General features: G+C 37.7%; 1 protein-coding gene across 14 annotated transcripts in view; it reads right to left on the minus strand.

Moving 5' to 3' along the window:
* The window catches only part of GCT (RNA polymerase II transcription mediator), a 300,003-nt gene extending 277,657 nt beyond the window's left edge, over positions 1-22,346 (minus strand). For 3 of the 14 annotated variants that reach the window (XM_089439917.1, XM_089439926.1, XM_089439913.1), the window contains exons 1-2: positions 22,100-22,346; positions 21,463-21,550 (exon numbers count right to left, since the gene is read on the minus strand). The gene's annotated coding sequence lies outside the window, so the exon portion shown is untranslated. Of the gene's footprint in view, positions 1-21,346; positions 21,368-21,444; positions 21,551-21,970; positions 21,990-22,099 lie in introns of those variants that run through there. The other 11 variants (XM_089439916.1, XM_089439914.1, XM_089439923.1 and 8 more) reach the window with 8 other exon arrangements.
* Between the last annotated feature and the right edge of the window lie 1,350 nt (positions 22,347-23,696).

The following is a 23,696-nucleotide window of genomic DNA, read 5'->3' on the forward strand; positions in this document are numbered from 1 at the left end:
CAAGCATACATACCTCATTTTTCCTTTAGGTCATCTAGATTCCCTTCAGCAGCTTCCTTGATTGAAAGATCTTCAATTCCTTGATCTGCTTCACTTCTTTTGACATCATTCCAACATCCCATGAATTCCTAGCAGTTGGAATTCTTAATGAAACACTTGCTTCCTATTAATCGGTGAATCTTCTGATGAAGATTCCAATTGAGGATCCTGAGTATCCTCATTCAGCAAATGCTTCCTTTTGTATGATGAGCTTTGTACTAGATGACTTTTTCATTTTCCCGTAAGTACCACTTATGCTTCTAATGAGGTTAGCAATAGTTATATCCTTCCACAGGTGACTATTATAGACTTCAGTTATCTTGTATGCCTCTCTATGATCATGTCACGAGCTCTTGCTCTTAATGCTTCTATGACACCATGATGCATCCTATCATTTTCCTTATTGATTCATGATAGCCATATCTTACAACAGAAAACTTGAAAAAAGAAACTTGAAAGGAACTAGGTAAGGAAGACTATCTCAATCATAGTAGAGATATTTCACTTCCTCTTTCTTGGATTTCTTCTTTACAGCTTCCTCCACTTCTTCGGTGATATGGGCTTCTTCTCTACCTCTTTTGTTATTGTCCTTCTTGAGCTTAGGACAATCTCTCTTATAATGCCCATATACTTGACATCAATAGCATTGAATCTTAGCCATGTTCTTCTTCTTTTTCTAAGGACCAAATTTCTGAGGCTTTCCTTTTCGCTTTGCCATAGCAGCATATGCTTGATTTTGATCATTTGATCCTACATCTGTTTTTGCCTTCAGCCTGATTTCTTCAATCTTGCATAGTGACCATAGATCCTGGAATGAAGTAAAGTTACCCCACTCCTTTGGTAGTGCCTTTACTACTACGGTGGTCATCTCCTTATCAGACATTATTTCTCCCAGATCTTGAAGTTGATCCCTTATTTCATATATCCTCATAAAGTATGAGGTTATTCCTTCTTCTTTTGATATCCTTAGCTTGTAGAGTTATTGCCTTAATGAGATAACTTCTCCTGCGATACTTACAGAAAACAACTCTACCAGTTTGTCATATATTTCTTTTGAAGTTTGGAGTTTGATACATAGATGAGGGGATCCTTGATGGATTCTATGAGAATCCTTTGAGCCCTTACTTCCCCTTTCATAAACTTTGCAAGTGCTTGAGCATCTTCTTTGATGGTTTGCTAATTGAGCCTTTTACATGTTCCATGACCTCAATTTCAATGAGATTCAGATTTGTCCTCTTCTTCCATACAAGATAGTTTGACGCCCCAAATAATTTGTTGCTTTCCTTGCAAAAAGACATTTTGACAGATTCCGATGTAGAAATAAATATACTTGTGAAGATGCTTCTTCCACTTGTTGCCTCCTTGAATTTGAAGATGATATAGATAATAGAAAACTTCTCCTTGATGAAGATAGTTCTCCTCAAGAATGATCCTTCACTCCACAAAGAGGGAGATCACTTTAGATCCTTTGATGGTGATGTCCTTGTTGATGATGATCAACGATGACTTCTTGATGATGTCTTGATGCTTCTTGGATGATCTTCTTCAATGGTAAGGACCTTGCTTTGACAAAAGGGAGATTGCCTTAGAACCTTTTGAAGATGACGACAACGTCCTTGATCTTGCTTCTCTTGGATGAAAAGTCTTCAAGACACTTTGATTTGTAGGTTTCTTCAACTTGAGTAGGGTCTTCGTGGTCTTTTGAGGATCCCAAGACTTCTTCTTTGATCTAGGGTTTTAACACTTCTTTGTAGATCTTAACTTTGATTTGATGTCCTTCGAGATTTGATCCTTGAGTGCTTGTGTGTCCCTTGATGAGATGTCATTTTCTTGATTTGTCACCTTAGCTCTGAAACCATGTTGAGAAATCTAGGGCATCAAGATTAGGAGATTTCTATTTGATGATAATTGTTTGTGAATATTTTTTACATCTTTAGATTAGGATCTTTTCTTTACTTAGATTATTATAGAGTTCTTCTTCATCAAACAGCTAGCGTAGTATAAACAATAAAGAGAAAAGAGACATAGAATGTAGGCGATCAGCCAGGTCCAAAACCTCTCCAACTTGAGAGGAAAACCCAAAACGAATTCTTCTTCTTATAGAGACTTTAATTGACAAATACCAAGACCAAGACCCATGACTTATTAACCTCTCCAAGACCAAGACACGAGGCTTCCTCCTCTTCCTTTAGTCAACGATGGTCAAATTGTTGACTTCTAAGTTCTCCCTCCTCAGATATCCTTCAAATCTCGACTTCTTAGATCAAACATGCAACCCTTGGCTTCTTCAGGAACCCTAGTTGCAGCACGTGTGATGGATGTAGACCAACTTTTGCATCTTGTTACCACTTCGCTTGGATGGGGAGACTTTCTTCTTCAACTCGGCTTGATGAAAGACTTATTCTTCTTCCTTGATTTGGTCCTCTAGGATAGTTGTAACAACTCGACATCCTAAAGCAGCAAACAGTACTTCTCTTCTTCGCATGTGTGGGAGGAATCAACCAAAACAAACCCAAACCAAATCAATATACTGTGGCTCCTTGACTTCTTTCTCTTCGCTTGATGTGAGGCTCTTTCTCCTATGTTTCTCTCACCTTTTCTTCTATTTCAAACCCTTGATTGAATGTGTCTGAAGAAATTTCAACCCCCACTCCAGTTATCAGTTTTCCTTGTCACTCCATGCATTTGGTTTTAAATCCAAGCATGATAAAAATTCTAAAATCTGGAAATGACGATATTTTCTGAAAACACAAATTTAGAGATTTCACAACTGCTGAAATTGCAAAAATAAAACACAGCAAAATTATGACAGCCACACACAGAAAATAACACAGTCATTTTTTGTCAATGTGACCCTGGAAAAACCCCCTACAACTCTTGGGGAAAACCAGTTTGAGAGCTCTTCTTTGTTTCTGAAAATGCTTTAACAGAGAAACTGAAATACACAGTAAAAATTCCAGCAACCACAAATTACAACTTATCTCGATTTCCGTGCTTGAACTCCACCTCGAAAATCATGTCAATCAACAAATAGCCAAAACAGAGATTTTTACAACAATAAAACAGCATTAAATGTTGTACGACCTGCCTCGAAAAATGTGCCCATAACTTGTTGTACGAACTGTACAAACCGTACTGATTTCAACAGTATTGTTGCCTCAAAATTTGTGCCCAAATCTGCCTCGAAATTCGTGCCCTTGCGTTGTCCCTCTTCCTCGATTTTTGTGCCTTTCTCCTACTGTATGGTTTTTCCTTGGAATGTGTGCCAATAAATGCTACTACCCAGATTTGCTGAAATGTCTTCTTGCTGCTCTCCTTCACTTCCTCACTGCTCAGAAATTTTCTCCTTGCTCTCTCTTCTCTTTCTCTCAAATGCTCATGAAAGAATGAATGATCTTTTCCTCTTCTCTTCTCCTTTTACTCTCTAAATGACCTCTTGGGTTACCCTAAGATCTAATGGCTGAGATTCATTTAGATCTAGGGATGAGAATAAATGTGCATTTAATTCTCACTTTCTATTTTTTAACTCACCCACTTAGCCTTTTATTTCCATAGTCACTTTTTCACTTTCTAATTCTTCATTGACTTTAATAAAGTCACCTTTAAATTAGAATGTAACTTTACCACTTATAAAGTCACTTTTAAATTAGAATGTAACTTTACCACTTATAAAGTCACTTTTAAATTAAATTGACTTTACCACTTGTGAAGTCACTTTAGGAGAAAAGTAAAAAATAAATTTGGACACTTTTCCCTAGGCCAAAAATCAAAGGCTTAGGGAACCACTTGTCCTTTGGTACCCAAATTTTAATAGTGTCTTCAAATGGAGGCCGATTTTCCCTATATATAGTGGATTGTCTCTCAAAATAGGCCGACTTCACCTTGTACCTGGGCCAAGCTGCTTGTCTAGAAACATCTACATCCTTTTAGAAGGTCGACATGAGGAATAGCTTGTGACAAGGTCTTGGAGGGTTCATTGACACAACTAAATTCTCTTTTTACAATGCATAATATGCCCAAATGGGTCTTCAATCCTTGACATTGACTCACTAGACTTTATGACATGATGACCAACCCTAAAGGCTCACAATGGGAGTCTTAACTATAAAACTCCTTGATCATGAACCCATGATTCAAGCATTACAAAAATAATTTTAATCTCTTCTTTACATCAATTACATAAAATCATGATTACACGTCATTATGAAGATCGAACCTAGTTACACTTTTCAACACCCCCCCTTCATTACTCGTCTTTAGAAAAGATTATTAGTGTCTCTTATATCATACAAACCATGAATTCTTTTTCATATGAAGATGCAAAATTCTTGAAGCTCGCAACCATTCATCGAGAGCCTTTTTTCATACCATTTTCCATAAACAAGCCACTCTTCCATCAGATATTCATCATCTATCCATGTTCTCCCATACTACCTCCCTTTATGGCATCCCTACAAAGATTCCAATCCACATTGCTTCTCCCCATTACTCTTGACACATTTCTCATGGCGACATCAAGAATGTTGTCAAAATCATAAGCACCAATAGAGTTGTTAATGACAAAGGCCCTAGGAGTTTCTTAAGCATGGTATTCACTCTCTTGATTACCATATTGTTGATTGATTTAATCATGTTGTTTATTTAATTTTCCCTCTAATATGGTTCCAACATATCATCCACACCATTCTCAAAACAAGGCTTAGTTGTTAAATTTTACATTTGCAAGAGATGAATAAGCACATGCATGTACACACAAATTAGAGACTAGATCTAACATGAAAAATTGTATTTATTCTTTGCGGGTATAAAACTTTAACATGGTATCAAACCACAAGTAGAACCAGATTCTCTATCAAAAGTGGATTATCACACTAATAGCCTTAAGGTTGATATCAATTTTACAAAAGTGGACATAATGAAATCAACAACACGCTAGATTCTCATGTTACTAAGAATGTCATTGCTTGATAATCTTTACATGATGATATTGAGTTGAGAGCCTCATCATTTGGTTGGAGCTTCTGTTATGGCCTACATCCTAGGGTTTGGCCTAAGGAGCTCTATCATGTGGCACGACTAGTCTTGAAGCTAGAAGAAAAGGAAGCATGTAAAGGAAAAACAAATTGGGCTTGAAGGCACATGCTAAGAATGAGCATGGTAGATGAGCAATGAGATAACCAATGGATGATATACCAAGTTCATAGATGTCAACTAAGGGAACTTTGTGTTTATGCCTTAGCGCAGGATCACAAGTAATGTGATTATTCATTCTAGAAGGAAGTTTCTTGATGGTTATGGTTATCTCGTTCATACATTACTTGTGTCAAGGGGAAGTAATGCATGGAGTCTTAGAGAAAATGCATGACGGTGATCCCTTTAGGATAGAGATATTTTTATATGGTTTGAAGATAGGTCATTTCCATATGTAAAGGGCTATTGTCGTAAGACCAAATGTAGGTTGTTTACATATGTAAAGAGCTATTGTTGGAAGAGAAATTGACAAGCATACGCTTGATTTGTTTGATCATTTCCAAGAATTGTTAACACTTTAAGTAGGCGTTGTGTTAATTGAAGAGGAAGTGGGCCATTATTTGGCTATGAACTCTAAGTGATGGAATTAAAGGGGGTAAGGTTTTTTGGGGTTTGGGTTTCCATGTAGGTCTTTGATCCATGCATGCATGTCTGTGTTTATCTCCCTCCTATGTGTAAAAATTTAACATTGACCCTAACAATTACAAGACATGATTTGACACACCTTCATCGATCTTTATGCTAAAATCCTTCACATATTGATATAACTATCAAATGAGCTTGAGATGAGGCACATCATGGTCAAAGAATGCCCAAAGTATAAAATGGTTGATCACATCTCCACACTCCATACCCTTATTGTGGAAGCCCGTCATCTCTCCTAGTATTCTATTGTTTTGTGGACTTAGTATTGGGAGAGGCCCGATTCCAAAAGTTATGTGACATTGGTATTTTGGAGACCCTTTTGGCTACCATCATGAGACTTTATGAGCCAATTCTTGGTTGTCTCTGCGCCACTCATGCCCTTTAGGGCTTCAATAGGATCACTACAAGAATCAAATATTGTTTCCCTCTCTTGTCAAATCTCTTTAAAACTTGTATTGATTCGTTGGAGTCCTTTCCCGAGGAGTATATATAAGAAGGGGGGATTGTCTTCTACACCAATATAGATCCATCTTAATTCCAATCTGCCAAGCGTCAAGAGAATTTGATTCCTTTGAGGTGCAAACCTTGACTCAAGATTTGCACCTCAAGAATTCGATCCCTCTTGGTGCTTTATAAATCTAGAGTTAAGATAGATCTATACTAGCTTATTTTATTATAGTGATCCCTTTCTTTAGTTTTTTTATTATTATGGTGGGCTATATTTTAATTTTTTGTTTTTGTTGAGATCATTTTTTTATTTAATTTAGTAACATTACACATGACACAAGGTTCTAGATGCCCCTATTTACTATCCATGCATCACCCCAGACGTACCATATCAAATTCAATGACTAAAAAGAACAAAGAGAAACAACAAAGAACAGTACCAAAGAGATGCCCTTGACCAATGATACATTTCAGCATTATTATTATCACTTTATTTTTGGTTTTGTAAAACATTACAATGGAAAAGTTCCAACATTTGGGATGCATGTTGCAATCTCTTCAATAGTCAATTGTAGAATTTAATATGCATCTATTTGGTGATTGTATTTATATTTGTCTAATTTTCATTAATTGTAAGCACATATTATATTATTTTTTGTTTTGTACTAATTATTTTTTTTAGACAATATGCATCACAAAGACAACACATCTCACCAACCTAGGTTGTAGAAAGTGCCTCTCAATTCAACCATGCCTTGCTCCCCTTACTTCTATTTGTTGATGACAAAATCTTGGCCTTCTCTCATAAGGGGCTATACAAACAAATTGATGCCCTATCTAGCTTCTATGATCTTTCATATGAGACAATTAAACTAAGCAAGACTAATGTTCACTAGAAGCATGACTAGTGTTTCCACACATAGAAGAATGCCCTCTCCAATTATCACCTCCACTTTTGAAGGCATGAGATCGTGATCACCATGACCTATACACAATTGGGGGGTTCAATTTTCAAGGCCTCAGTTAGCTTGAGACATATTTAAAAGTTTCTAGCCTAAAGGTTCCCTTGACCTCTTGATTGACTTCCCCCTTTCAAGTGCTCCTTAGATGCTCTAGGTTTCCTTCCACTATCTAAATAGTACATGGACAAGGTGACTAGGGAGGATATTTATAAGCAATACATAAAAGCACTTGGATTGCCCCCCTAAGGGTCTTATTAGCCCCAAGATATCTTTTTATTCAAAGCATTTCATGCAAATACGAGACAATATTATTGTCAAACCTTACGAATTAAACTAGATGCACAACCTCAGGACCCCCCTCATTCAATTCAGTGTTAGCTCTTATCAACTTCAAGTAGAAATAGATCACAACATCCCATGCCCTCATAGGATTTGCAAGTTATGCCACTTGCAAGAGACCGAGTCAAAGGAGAACTTCACTTTCAAATATCCCATCTACTATGAGATCAGGAAAAGATTTTACTACTTATACTAGGACTCAAGAGGCTCCCTCTCCACACTCTTTTGTTGTCCAAACCATATATTCCTAGCTCTTTTCATGAGTTAGGTTTTAAAACACAAATCATGGTGCCTACAAGGACCTCCCAAACTAGAGCCCATCAATCAAATCATGTATTTCTTGTGGTTTTAACCACTTGGGGAAGCAAACTACAAGTAGATAACTAAAACACTTCAAATACTAGATCAATGAGACCTCGAGTCTTCTTTGAACCCCACCCCAATTTGATCAACCAATCTCCACAAGACTTCTAGGACCTTCAATCCAAACCCCAAGATAGACACCGCCAAATCAACAAATAAACCGACTCTAGGAAGCCTTAAAACCAGAATTATTCTACATAGTACTACTCTCCATGTTCATTCAAGCAATCAATCTTCCATTCAAAGATTCTTTGCCTTGTACTTGGATGCTAGGAGTGATGGACCTCATCAATCCTAGACTCCTCTTAGGATTACATAACCAAGTCCCCTCAACCTTGGGTATTCTCCAAACAACACTATACAATAGTACATCGCCCCCTTCGCAATGATTATTGCTTTCTTGAGGAGCCTTCTTTCATCTCCCCTCATTCAACATTTGCATCTTGTTATAGGAAGCCTTGACACCTAATCTTTCTACTTGTCATGGTTTTAGTTTTTGTTCTTGCACTTATTTTGTAATTCTACTAGCTAGGTTCTTGTTTTTTTCTATTGCTTTTTATGTTTTTCTACTTTTAATAAGAGTAGCTATAGGAGATGCTTTCACTCTCTTATACTTGTAATAGATGTACTTCCAATCCCACAGACCTACTATTGTTGTCATTCATTGGACATTAATAAAAATATCTTATCTAACTTATCTTAGAAAGTTACAAGAAATCTTCATAGATTATAGAGAAAGGACCTATATTTTAAAATCCAACCAAATTATTCCTTTACTCATTGTTTTGACAAAATGTGGACCATCCCAAATCAAGGACATGAGATGGCTTCAGAGGTGTCATAGTATTTAGAGGGATTACAAGGTTTGGTCATCCATGAGAGTTCAATGGTAAGAATCAATTAGATCACTTTAACCTTACAAATCGGTGTTGCATGACTTGTAACAAAGCTTAAGCTAGTAAGAATGTTATGTGAAGTTGCAAAGTTGCCAAACCCTTTAGGGCATGGATTGTTGATAAGAACAATATTCTTTTTGATGCCCCTCTCCATTGGAAAGGGTCAATATTATTTTTGTTGCCCCTCTCCATTGGAAAGGGTCCTTGTTGGAGACAAATGGATTGTTCACAAGTAAGTTGAAGTGTCTTTGACACGATGATTGGACTAACAAAGATATCTATTTTTGGAAATGGCAATGTCATGCAACCTTTATGGAATGAATAATCTATCCCATTTGGGAGGAATCACAAATTTAGATCCAACGGGTTGTACTTATCTATGCAAGGATCAACATTTTTTGAAAATATGTAGAATCTCTTGAGGTTAAAGCCAAAGTGAATATGCTAGCTCATTTATGTAGGGAAGGAACATTTGTCTAATCGCAAATTGGCTCCTTGATGCATCATTATTTGTTGATTGTGTAGCTTTAGAAGGTCTTCTACATAGGCTTGTGTCTAGCATGCAAGAGAAGAAGTCTTCTTTGGTGATTGTTTGGGAAGAGCAACTAACATGATCTCCTCCTAAGTTTAACTTAAGAAAAGTACATTGATTAATTATTTAATTAATGTTGACTTTGGGCTAATGTTTATCTAAGGATAAATATTAAATTATTTAAGTGACTTAGATCTAATCTCCATTGTTGATCTAAGAAGGCTGGGATTTAATCTTAGTCGTCTATCACTTTGGAGATTAAGGATTTGGCCCATGGATAAATTATAAAGAGAACCTATGGGAGGGGATAAAGACACATTTACATTGCTATGTTGGGAAAATGGTTTTCTCAAGCAGTGAGAGACTCCAAGGCTGAAAAGAAGAGAAAAGAATTGCAGCAAGGAAATTTCAAGAGCAAATTTCAAGGAGGCCAAGTCTACGAGAGACAAGCCAAATTGTTGAAGAGGATGGTCGAGTTTTGGAGGGAGGTCGAGTTATCCATGGGTCGATTTCTCAAGTGTGTAGGTGTTGTACAAAGGGCAAAAGAGGGACCGAGTAAGCTGGTAAGGGAGGCTAAATTCTCCAGGGCCGAAATCTTCCAGGAGGGCCAATTTTTAGTCGACCTAATTCCTTAAGGCTGATTTTCCAAAGGAAGACTGTTGTGGGCAGAATTTTCTACTGTTGTGTGATTGATTTCCCAATTTTATTTTCGCTACAAACTAAATTCTTGAAACTTAAAATTCCAATGATTTTATTTTCCAACAATTTTCAAATTTTGTTGAATAAATAATTTCTAGGTATAAAATAATTGTTGAGTTATAAATAAATCAAATCTAGTATTGGAGATTTATCATGGTATCAAAGCACTAGAAACTTTGTGAGGGATATCATATAGCACAATGGTTTTACAACAGCAAAATTGTTTTACCAACAAAATTTTATTTTGCAACAAGGCCTTTGTGGCTAAAATCGATCTGGTGAGACGGCATCATCAAGTCTAAGATTTGACGATAGGTAGGAGAGTGTTGCAAACTTCAATACATGGAAGGAAATGATAACCATTGTTTTGATGGAAAACCTCCTATGGGAACTTGCAGAAAAAGAGATACAAGTTCCTTTGGATCCTACATAAGCAGTGAAACACAATCTGAATGATGTGAAGGCAAGAGGGATCATGTTGGAAATTGTAAAGGATTACATAATTCGTCACATATCAGGCAAGCATACGACTCACCAAATTTGGTCAACGTTGATGAACCTGTACCAAAGTAACAACTAAAACAGGAAGATGGTGCTAAGAGAGAAACTAAGTGTTGGAAAATCACTAAATGGTAGCCACTTTAACTTCTAACATTTTCCATACATGACATTCACTTGTGATATTTAGTTCTTCTTAGATTATTATGTTTATATTCTCATCATCAAATAAATGCCAAAACATGAAGAACACAATCATAAAGAGAGAGGCACCAGAAATAGGCTCAAGCCAAGGCAAAACCCCTCCAAGGGGAAAACCCATCAGAAATTTATCTTATTATAGAATGAATTCAAAGGAGACATCCAAGACCAAAAACAAGACCCTTATCTTCCTCCAAGGCACAAGATGACCAGTTGAATATTCCAAGTGATCTTCAAGGGCAACATCAAGGAAATTCATCATAAAAGTGATCTCTTCATTATCTTAAACCTAAGGTAACCCTAGGTCTCTTGCACAATGGATTAGCCCTCCTACAAATTGCCCTTGAAGTTTGAACATCCTCTTACAGATCTTCGCACTTCCTCCAAACCACAAATTTCAAGCTAAAGAAAATGCGAGTTTCTTGTCTTGCCTTATGGAAAGCAAAGTAATCCTTTCATAGCCTTCCGTGTGGCCCTTCTAGCCTACTGAAGGTTGACTATACTTATTGACCGACTTGATTCCTTTTGGAGTATCAAGACTCTTCTAAAATACAACATAACGTTTATTTATTTGATACATGTGCCCATAAGGGCCTTTTACAATGTAACACTGACCTTTGACTCATAACAAACCATATAAGCATGCAATGGATGCTTTGACCTATTGACCATGGACCCAAGCATGAAACCCATGCTTTATAAATAATTTTCTTTTACAATTTTCTTTCTTCTTTTGATCAATACATAGAGATTACATCAATACATGAGTCCAATGATAATTATGAAAACCAAAACTAGTTACATTCTTCAACACTCCCACTTAACTAGGGAGGTATTCATAATTGTTCAACAGATACAAGGACAATACTCCCTTTGAAAAGTTCTCATAAGAAGAGATGGATTGATAACCCATCTAGTAAGCATCAACATTATGATCAACTAGCATTGTCTCTGAGGCCTAATTAGACAAGCTCTTACTTTATTCAAGAGCATTATGCTAGGAGGTTTTACGTGTGATACCACACTACCGCTATAAGGCACATACCCTAACCGGATGTCCACAAGGTATGTCCTTTTAGGACTATTCTTATCTTAATTTCCTGGCCCTGAATCCTCAAAGAATACAAGTCCTCATCGCCCACTCTTATCTTGGATACCTGTCATATCCTCAAAGAGTGTCAATCCACGAGACTACTTCCTATCTTGGATTTCCAATCCTCAAGAAGTACCAATCTTAGATGCTTATCCAATCCTTCAGACACCATTCTTACCTTATGGCCTTCACTGAGACTTACAATTGTTAGTCCTCGTCTAGTGCATGACACATAGGGATAAGAACTATCCACCATCACTCCCTCTCAAATAAGGAGGATATCTTTGCTCCTATTCAAGGAGAATCCTTTTACTCCCTCTCAAAACTAGAGGAGATTCCAGACTTCCACAAGTTCTATTACTTGTCTTTCATTCAATTATCAGTTCCTCAAAGCTTGCATAACTCCCTCTTTCCTCTGCATCTCATTATACTGAGCATGCTTCCTTTCTTAGTATCACAAGTCATAGAGCCATCTTTTTTACGACATATTCCAAGCCATCCATCTTGTATATCACTTTCGTTTCATCTTCATCAAGGAAAGCATTCTTTTGAGCCTTCCCAGACTTCAAGTTGATCATAGCTTCCTTACGAAAGTGGTCTTCCTTCTCGTAGTACGAACTTTGACCTTCAGGTTATCTTCTCGCACTACTACCTTTGACTTCATAGTTGCTAGGTACCAAATGTTGGGCTTTCTTTCAAAACTCTTCAAATATTGTATTCACAATTGATCTTGCCTCAACTATCATCATGTACACCTGCAACATCCTTCCAAGTAGCAAAACAACATGTTAACCAGATAACAACTAATAGATATTAACAAAAAACTTACCTTATGACGACCTTCTCAACCAGGCATCAACATCCTCATGGTCCATCTCCACATGAGTCTACTTTTATGCATCAGAGTGCCCAAGGATCAAACTTGATTACCAAGTTACCATTCTCTTTCGAAGATCATGTTAGATGTTCAACATGAAAAGGTCTTCAAAATTCCATCTTTCTAGAGTAAGTCAATTACATCTTCCTAGGCATCATAATGACTAACTTTTCTTACCGGATGTATATGAGTTCTACCCAAAAGTTTATTTTAAATATGCATCCTTATGTTTTCATACAATCATCTAGATATTCGACTTTAAGTGAATTAGCATCTCATATTTAAAGAGAAATAGATCTCTTTCCTTATGAGACTACAACCTGACCAACTGCAATCCATCATCCTTCAAGAGAAATGTTGTGATGCTTCTTCTAAGATCCTTAAAGGTGAGAGTTCTTATAGGATCTTGAGGATCCATCTTAGCAAAATAACTACCTCTAACATAATGTTAGATAATAAAAGGATGAACCTTATGCAAGTTGATCTGAAACTTTAAAAGATTAGATGATTCTTGTAAAGCAATCCAACCAGGTATACTCTAGATATGTTATTATCACATGATGCCATACCAAATCAAAAACACAATGATGCATGCTTACTTCTTTAATGAACTTGATAACATTAATACCTCCAAGGTCCTTACAGTTCCCTCCTCCCATCATGCTTATCAAAGCAAAAGATTTGCTTTGCTTAGCCATCCTTCTCATTTTGCTTCCTTTATTATGCACCTGCAAAATTCATCAACAAGTACAACCAAGCAAAATACAAGTACAATAGCCTAATGCCAAATTATCAAACTAGGGTTTCCATTGAATATTAGAGGATGAATTCTTAAGGTTTTCAAGTACAAACCCTAATCAGCTCTTAGGGACATGATGTCTTACCCAAATAATCATCCACATCCATCCACATTAGGCTTTACCATATATACCCTAGACTACCTATAAACCCTAGAAATCAATAACTAGGGTTTCTATCAAGGAACAAGAGATTAGGGTTAGGGTTTCCAAGTGCCATCTAGGGTGTTAAGCCTAGAGGCCTAAATTAAGACTACATACCTTAGTCCTCCACGATCAAAAGTTGCAACAAAGCCTTCATCACAGTCAAGGTATTGCTCCTTCCATTGATGTCATGATCTTTCTACCAGTAGTGCCAACTCAAGATGCTTTCTTCGGTTTCTATACTTCTACCAGCTCCAAGACTTCCACAAAAGTCTTTCTCTTAATTGCAATATGAATTTAGATGGTGTTACAGCCTTTTAAGCTAGGCTTCTATATTAGCTTCAGATGTTCTTTCTTCTCAAATCAATGAATAGCTTTGTTGCCTATTTCTTGAGATATTTGAAGCCTTCTTGGAGATGTTATATTCTTGTCAGACTATAGACCTTCTTTAAGCCTTTGTTAATTTCTAAAGTAGATCCAGTATTGATCATTTTACACCCTCGGCTTAACACAATCACTATAGTAAATAGAGACAACGACTTGAATCCTTTACACAATTACTGCTTCCAATATGAACTTCTTGAATAAGCATAATCGCGACTTAGCCCTCAAACTAGGGCTCCATATCATTCACTATATATGCCTTTTAAAACAAGGCTAAAGATCTTTCATGGGAGTCGGCCTAGACACCTTTACTAGGCATTCCTTACTCTAGCCTATAAGACTATATCAAGGCCCATGTCCTTTCATAATGTAACCTCATGATGTCTTCACAAAACTTTGCAGATTATGCCTTACAGTCTCTGAAGGAGATTTCTCGTCCTCTACTCTAGTTTTGTTCATTATCACTTTGATCTTTTTCACTGTTAGATTTTCGTTCCTCCTTTTCATTGAGCTACTGGGTCTCCTTTCAATGCCTCTTGATATTCAAGCACAAGACTTCGGCCTAATTTAGGCCTCTAGGATGAAGTGTAGGGCCTTACGGTCTTCTTTAGATACCACAGAAGTTTATACCCATAACTTAGGATTCTTTGAACTTTTCAGGCCTATATTTTTCCAAGACCTCACTATTACCACAAGGATCTATATCCCTTTGATCCGTATTCAAGAAGCCCTCTTGAAGCATTGTCACAGAGATTCAGATCTGAGGCTATTGGTGCCTTATGTCAAAGTTTTTCGACCTTCTATCTATTAGTAAAATGCTAAAAAGGAAAGCCATTTACTCATTCGATCTTGCCCATAGTCTTTACAGCCCTAGTCATAAGGGAAATAAAAACAATGGTCTTTTCTAGTTGCCTAAGCCTTGACTAAGCTTTGATACCATAAAATCAATAAATGGCAGTCACTTTAGCTTTTAACATTTTCCATACATGACATTTACTTGCGATATTTAGTTCTTAGATTATTATGTTTATATTCTCATCATCAAATAAATGCCAAAACATGAAAATCACAATCATAAAGAGAGAGACACCAGAAATAGGCTCAAGCCAGGGCAAAACCCCTCCAAGGGGAAAACCCATCAGAAATTTCTCTTCTTATAGAATGAATTCAAAGGAGACTTCCAAGACCAAAAACAAGACCCTTATCTTCCTCCAAGACACAAGATGACCAGTTGAATATTCCAAGTGATCTTCAAGGGCAGCATCAAGGAAATTCATCATAAAAGTGCTCTCTTTGTCATCTTAGGCCTAAGGTAACCCTAGGTCCCTTGCACAATGGATCAACCTTCCTATGAATTGCCCTTGAACATCCTCTTGCAAACCTTCACACTTCCTCCAAACCGCAAACCTCAAGCTAAAGAAAATGGAAGTTTTTTGTCTTGCCTTATGGAGAGCGAAGCCATCCTTTTATAGCCTTTCATGTGGCCCTTCAAGCCTGCTTAAGGCTGACTATACTTATTGGTCGACTTGATTCTTTTTGGAGTATCTAGACTCTTCTAAAATACAAAATAATGCTTATTTCTTTGATACATGTGCCCATAAGGGTCTTTTACATTGTAATAATGACCTTTGACTCATAACAAACCCTATAAGCATGCAATGGATGCTTTGACCTATTGACCATGGACCCAAGCATGAAACCCATGCTTTATAAATAATTTTCTTTTACATTTTTCTTTCTTCTTTTGATCAATACATAAAGATTACATCATTACATGAGTCAAATGATAATTATGAAGACCGAAACTAGTTACATTCTTCAACACTAAGTAACATAAGAATGAACAAATCTCAAACTATATCTAGTAAATTCGTGATGAACTATCAGTTCTTGGGGACATTGTGGATGAGGATGAACTTGTTAAGATAGCCCCAAGTGGTTGTTCCGAGCAACGGGCTACCTTTGTAACAGGTGTCATTGCTAGAGACATGCTTCCTAATTGGACCAAGTTGTGAGACGACTTCACCCAAAAGGAGATATGGGACAGTTCGATATATGGTCAACAACGTAGAGGTGATTGAGATGAGGAACTTGCTCCTACAGGGCAAGCAAAGAAGGGCAAGGGTAAAGCGCAAAGGAGGATCTTCACAAGGAGAGAAAAAGGAGGACATGAGCAAATTTAAGTGCTTTACATGTCACAAGGATGTTGTCAAACTATTCTATGTTTTGGAGTTTTTGGTCGGAATCCAACGAAACAATTTTTTATCAAATCCAATTTTTTTGTCATCTAAAATGCAATTTTGAATGCATGAATGGCTTTAGGGCCTTGAAAAAACCCTGAGGCACTCAGATTGTGCAAAGTTTATAACTCAAACTTGTGATTCTAACAAATCCCTACCAGATTTCGGGCAAATTTAACCAAAAAATATGCCAGGAAAAACTCCAAAACGTGAATAGATAGACTACAATTGTCACATGTATGGTCATTATGTTGGGCAGTACCCCAACAAGAACAAAGGCAAAGGGAAGGCATCAACAATTGCATCTGCACAAATAGATGAGTTAGTTGAGAAATTCGATGAGTTTGCATCGGCATCATATCTTCCAGGCACCATGACACGTGGTGTATGATTTGGACAGCAAAGCTTCTCATCATATGAGAGGATCTCATGACCTCTTCACCAATACAGCCAAGGAGCATCGTGATCTTCATGTGGAGCTTGTTGATAATGCTAGGTATTTAATGGAGGTTATTGGCAGCATAGAATTCCATCTTGACTCCAAAGTCCTATGGAGGTGAAGAAAGTCTTCTATGTAGTCGGGTTGGAGAAAAACTTGCTCTTCATTTTGGCTATGAAGGATAGAGGACTTGAAGTTAGTTTCACAGGAGGTGAGGTATCCGCTAGACCGAAAGGAGCTAATCCTAGTATGAGGTGAGTGATAGGCAACAAAGAGAGAAACATGTATTTATTGAGAGGACAACTACTGAAGGCCCTTGTACATGACAGTGACAGCCACATTGAACTTTGGCACATGAGGATAGGGCATCTACAATGTAGGGATCCACCACTATTAGGGGATATGGTCACTAGATTTTTGGAGTTCATAGTGGAGCAAGACGATATGTGCAAAGGTTGTGCGCTTGGCAAGCATGCCAAAGCAACATTTCCTAACAATGAGATCAAATCCAAGGGATTGTTGGAATTGGTGCATTCTGATGCTTGTGACCTATGTCCATGTAGTCTATCTATGGGTCTAGTTATTTTGTGACTTTTATAAATGACTATTTCAGGAGGACATGGACTAATTTTTGAAGGCCAAGGATGAGGCCTTCAATCAGTTCCAAGAGTTTAAAGATCTTGTGGAGAAGCAAACTAGGAAGAAGATCAAAGTCCTGAAATTTGGTCATGGGGGCAAGTATACCTCCAATGAGTTCAAGGGTTTCTAAAGGGAGCCAGGAATCAAGAAACAATTGACAATGCCCTACAATCTGCAACAAAATGGAGTGGTTAAGAGGAAGAACAAGACTATGGTCAAAGCAACAAAGGCAATGATCCATGATCAAGACTTGCCTATGTTCTTGTGGTCAGGGGCTTGTAACATAGCAGAACAAGAGTCCTCACAAGGTAGTGGAGGACAAGACTCCTGAGGAGGCATTTACAGGAATGAGACCAAAGGTGAGCCATCTTCGCATCTTCAATATCCCAATGTATGTCCATATTCCATCAAAGAAGAGGACTAAGTTGGAACCCTCATCTAAGAGAGGGATTTTTATTGGATACAGTGACATCTCAAAGGTCTACAGGGTCTACATTCCGAGGGGAATGAAGATAGTAGTTAGCCGAGATGTCAGATTTGAGGAGGGTAGGACCTTTGAGAGGTCGCATGGGAGAAGTCCAACAGTGGCACTAGTAGTAAGGTCACAACCTTCTAACCAAGAGGAGGAGCAAGATGTTCCTTCGAGCTCTATCAGGAGGAGGCCAAGATTGGCCAAGCAAACCTTGAGGGATGCGAAGGAACATGTGGAGGCTCCTAGCAAGACCTTCAAGGAGAGAAGACCACTAGCCAGATTTTCCAATTATATGGTCTTGATTAGAAGCATCAGTGAGTCTGAGTCTTCTACCTTTGAGGAGGCAACAAAACATTAGGTTTGGAGGGACATTTTGGTGGAAGAGTATAGTTCCATCAAGAGGAATGATTTTTGGGAGATGGTACCAAGGCATAAGGGGAAGTCAATGGTCAATTCTTGATTGATCTACAAGATCAAGCATGCAATAGATGGCAGTATTGAGAAGTGCAAAGCGAGGTTCCTAGCGAGAGGGTTCTCCCAAATGGAGGGAGTGGATTATGAGGAGACATTTGCACACGTCACCAGATATACATCTATTGGGGCAATTATATCTATTGCCTCAGATGGGGTGGAAGATTCATCAAATGAATGTGAAAATTGCCTTCCTTAATGGGGTAATTGAGGAAGAAGTGTATATTGAGCAACCTTAGGGATTTGAGGTGCATGGCAGGGGGTCCCATGTATGCATATCAAAGAAGGCCTTATATGGACTTAAGCAAACACCTCACACATGGTACTCTAGGATTGATGGGTACCTACTTCGATCAGGCTTCACCAAGAGTGAGGCAAACTCCACCTTGTATCACATACTTGTCGATGGTAAGTCGCTTGTGTTGGTACTATATGTTGACAATCTCTTTTTTACAAGATCAGAGAGGCTCATAAGGGTGTGCAAGGAGGACCTTGCTTCGGAGTTCAAGATGAAAGATATTGAATTGATGCGCTACTTTTTGGGATTGGATGTGGCAGTAGCCAGGGAAGATTTTCCTAGGGCAAGGAAAGTATGCAATTGAGATTCTGAATAAATTCAAGATGGAGGATGGCAAAACAATGTCTACACCCATGATTACCAACTTGAGGAAGCTTAATGTTTCAGAGGGTGAGTTGGTGGGTCCCATACTATATAGGTAGTTGATCGGGCCATTGATGTATCTGGTTAATACTAAACCAGAGATATGCTTTACATTGAATATACTCAGCCAATTCATGGTGGAGCCAAGAAGGGTTCATTGGGTGGCAACAAACCATGTGTTGAGGTTTTTGTGTGGCACAGTGGACTATGTACTGAGATATGTCCAAGTTTGTGGAGTGCAGTTATAGGGCTTATAAATTTAGACTGGGTTAGGAGTGCAATGGACAAGAAGAGTACATTTGGATGTTGATTTAGCTTGGGGTCAACAGTATTGCGTGGTTTAGTAGAAAGGAACACTCAGTAACGCTTAGCTTAGCAGAGCCCAAGTACATAGTTGCAAACATGGCCCATAGTAAGGCCATATGGCTTCACAAAACGCTCTCAGGGTTGTTTGGCCTTGAGATGGGGTCTAGACTCTAAAGTGATTGACTATAGATAATCAAAGTTGCATCAAGCTTTTGGAGAATCCAGTGTTTCATGATAGGTCCAAGCACATACAGATCAAGTACCACTTCATCAAAAGAAAAGATCCAAAGAGATGTTGTGAGATTACAGTATACATCTCCATAATGCGGCAAGTAGAAATCATTCTCACCAAGCCTCTAGAGAAAGGGAAGTTTGTGTTCTACAGAGACAAAATGGGGGTGGTGGAGAATCCCTTCCCACGAGGAAGTGTTGATTTTGTAGTTTCAAAACATCTTCTACATAGGCTTTTGTCTAGCACGCGGGAGAAGAAGCCCTCTTTAGGTGGTTGTTCAAGAGGAGCAACTAATATGATCTCCTTCTTAAGTATAACTTAGGAAAAGTACATTGATCACTTGTTTAATTAATGTTGACTTTGGGCTAATGTTTATCTAAAGTAAAATATTAAATTATTTAAGTGACTCAAATCTAATTTCCACCGTTGATCTAAGAAGGTTGGGATTTAATACTATCGCTTTGGAGATTGTCGTGAAAGTGATTTTCTCAAGGAGTGAGAGACTCCAGGAAGAGAAAGGAAAAGGATTGCAACAAGGAAATTTCAAAAGCGGATTTCTAGGAGGCCAAGTCTTAGCAAGAGGTCGAATCGTTGAAGAGGAGGGTTATCCAAGGGCCACTTCTCAAGTGCACAGGGGTTGTACGAAGGGAGAAAGAGGGGTCAAGATAGCTGATGAGGGAGGCTAAATTCTCGAAGGCCAAAATCTTCCAAGAGGGTTGAGTTATGGTGTGTCGAATTCCTCAAGGCCGATTTTCAGAGGGGCTGATGCAGGTTCCAAGCAATCGTAATTTTTTTGTGTATTCTCTATGGATCTAGGCACTGATTTTCTAGAGTAATATAAAGTGAAGGAAGATTGTTTAGGGCAGAATTTTCTATTGTTTTTTTTCAATGTGGTTCACGGTCCCCGGAGATCAATGATCGCTACATTCACAGAATATTTGCACCAGATAGATCTACGAAAAAATATCACTTCCTGTCAGCTCAACCACAAAGCCTGACCCCGAAAGTGTCAAGAGAATTGAACCCGTGACCTCTCAATAGCAAAGGTGCTTTAACGACATAAACTCAACCAACTGAGCTAACACTCAGGACAGCAAAATTTTCTATTGTTATGTGACTAATTTCCCTATTTTATTTCTGCTGCAAATTTAATTTCTGAAATTTAATTTTCCAGCAATTTTTAGATTTTATTAAGTAAAAAAAATTCTCAGTATAAAACAATTGTTGAGGTATAAATAAATCAGATCTGGTATTGGAGATTTAACATCCCCAGCATTTCCTAGTCCCCAAAGGGCAAGGTGGCAGCAAGAGACATGTTGCTTTTCTCTATGACAACCCCAAGGATGGGGAACGCAGCCCCCATCTCAGGGATGTCTTCTTCCATTTAAAGAGCATTCAAGGAACATCTTCAACATTCCAAAGATGCTTAGATGAGCCTTGACCCTTTTGAGCATGTTTGGGCATCCCTAGTCCAAACAGGTGCCTCTTAGGTAGTGAAACTAATGAATGTTAATTTTTGTGAAGAAATCAAAGGATTTAAATGTTTGCTGTCTTATGATGTGCTTATCATATCTAACGTCAATGTTCATAAATGTTTGTCTATTTCTTTAGTAAGAAAACAACATTTTAGTCAAAGAAAATACAAATACAAAGCACTCGCAAAGTCCACGAAGTACGGACAATATAAAGAATATCACATCTGGAAGAAGTACCTAACATACTTTGACCTGAAACATCGCAGACAAATTTCGATTAAGTCCCAAAATACCACAGTTCCAATCTCCTCAAAACAGTTCAAGGATCAAAAAGTGAACATAACCGCATGCACAGAAATTAAATGCAACCAAAGGCATAATAGAGGCTCTCTAAGCTCTTAAACGCTATTGGCAGGTCACATATATTTATTTCTATTGAACTAAATCTCAGTCATTCAACTCACTGTTTGTGCCAATTTTGCATTGGCTACTGTAGCCAACTATTGAATGTAAACTATCTTCTGAAAGACATGTCAAGTAATTCTGAATGCACTTTACTAACATGTCTTATTTGGTTCACCTTGCTCAAACTTTACATGAACAGAAACTTCAACAGAGTACAGTGCAGCAATGAGTATCCGCCGCTGGCCACACTTTAATTTATTGAACTGCGCAAAAGGGTCCGTAGTCATAAAATGTCCAAGATAAAGAGTTGTAGTTATTGCAATCTTAGAGATGCCATTTGGTCCTAGACAAAGAAACTGAATTTTTTATGCAACAAAGCATCGAGCAGAGATCCGAAGAGCAATTCAGTAAACCTAAAACTTGAAAATTGGCTGATGAAAATAAAACGCACAAAAAAAAAGCATCATAATATGAATTCCAAATATAGACACAGCATATAATTTTTTTTAAATAGGGAAATAAAAAAAAGGAGGTGTACACAGAGAAAATACAACCACCCCACAGGCAAGCTCAAGAATCAACACGGGCAAAATAAAAATAAAATTTTTAAGTTCTCATATATTCAGGGGAAACTTTTCCATAAATTTTAAGGAACAAGCATGGAAAGAATCGAAATACTCCACCAGCCAACGGAAAACTGATCCCCCTCGAGAAAGGAAAACAGGTAGAATAAGGGCAATATTTCGACCATTTGCTACCAAAACTAGGGCTTCCCAGGAAAGATGCGAAGTGAATACGTGGAAATAGCTGACCTGGTAAAAGAATCCCGTGCATTACAGGTCCAAAACTATCTTTAGAGAAAGAAGAAGCTGTGAACTAAAGAAGCAGCACAGGTTTAAAGCTGATCCAGCTGCGGCTTCACTCTCATGGATCTCTTCACACTCACTCAATCTACTCCGACCGCCAACCGCGCTCGTTCTGTTGACGTGTGCTTCAGCCTTTTCTCGACCGCTAACAGTCAACGACGCTAAAAAGGACGAAATGATGCGAATAAAAAGGGTTGAAACCAATAGTTGGTAAATAATTTTATATGAAAATAAAGTAGAAGCAAATGCCTTCTCCAATATTGCTTCTGGTCTAAACGTTCTAGAGAGATCTACTTGCCATTTGGGTTCAAGGCATTCGTTATGTGGGTCCTCCTTATTTCGAGGCAAAGATGACTTCAACAGTTTTTTTGCTTGTGGTTGTCAATTTATAAGGATTACGTGTCAATGAGTTTATTTGGTTTTTTCACTTTTTTTTTTAATTTATTACGCATACTTTATTTCAGCGTGAAAATGATATTATGGAAAATTGGATTTATTTAAAATTGTTTATGTAATTTATGAATAAATTTTTCGGTGGAAAGATAACACTTGGCCATATAATTATTTAAGTTAGATTTAAAAAATAAAATTTTCGATGTAAAAATAATACTTCACATAACTATTTGGGTTAAATTGAACGGATAAGTTTCTTTGATAATTATTTTAAAAACCATCCAACATATTCTTTTATTTAAAAAAGAATAATACCTAAGATAAACCCACTTCCGTGTAAACCTAAAACTTTTAAATAAAATAATACTCAAAATAAATCTTCTTTTATATGAACTTAAAAATTTATTAATACACCTTCGATTGGGATGACGTGCCACGCAAAAAGGAATGTTCCTTCGACATGTAATAGGATAGGAGGTTATGCGTGTGATATTAACTTCGTTCTTTATAATCGACATTTTCCATGCACCTGTTTGCTTTGCGCATTGTTATGTGGAAGGTGATTATATGTGTTGGCTTTCGTTGTTCTCCCCTGTGGATTTTTGTTTTGGTACTAAGTCAAGCCCGGTTTAGATGTAGGTGGTAATTTTGTGAGATAATGGCAAGATATATTATTTTTTGTTGTGTTGGGATTATTAGCGTATGGAGCTAAAGTGTCAATGGTCCTGGTTTGGCCATTACTCATTTCTGGTGAGATTGTTTGTTTTTCAGTCTCAAGGGGTTAGAGTCGTTCTCAGTGACTTGCATGTTGAGCAGTGGTGGGATTTATGGCTTTTTTATGCAATTGAACTACTCGCTTCCAAGGACGTAAGGGTAGTGGTATGGGTTTGTAAGCAGACCATAACTCTCTTGGTTGTGGATAATTTCAACGGCTCTCTCAAGGCCTTATATTGGGGTGTGGTTTATGACGTCGTTGCTCCAGCGCATTCGAGCAATGCTTTGTAGGAATTCAGTCTAGATCAGGAGGGGAAGTTAGTTGGCGGGTCTTCTCCGTGCGCAATGCATGCCTCCTTGTATGCTCAAACGAATTGTGTTCTCTAGGTATTAGCCTTCTTATCTACTCCTATTCTCTATTCTATCTTCTCTGTTT

Source organism: Pinus tabuliformis, chromosome 9 (genome assembly GCF_031772625.1).
Source record: "Pinus tabuliformis cultivar Carrire ecotype Pingquan chromosome 9, CPIR1, whole genome shotgun sequence".
Classification (NCBI taxonomy): domain Eukaryota; kingdom Viridiplantae; phylum Streptophyta; class Pinopsida; order Pinales; family Pinaceae; genus Pinus; species Pinus tabuliformis.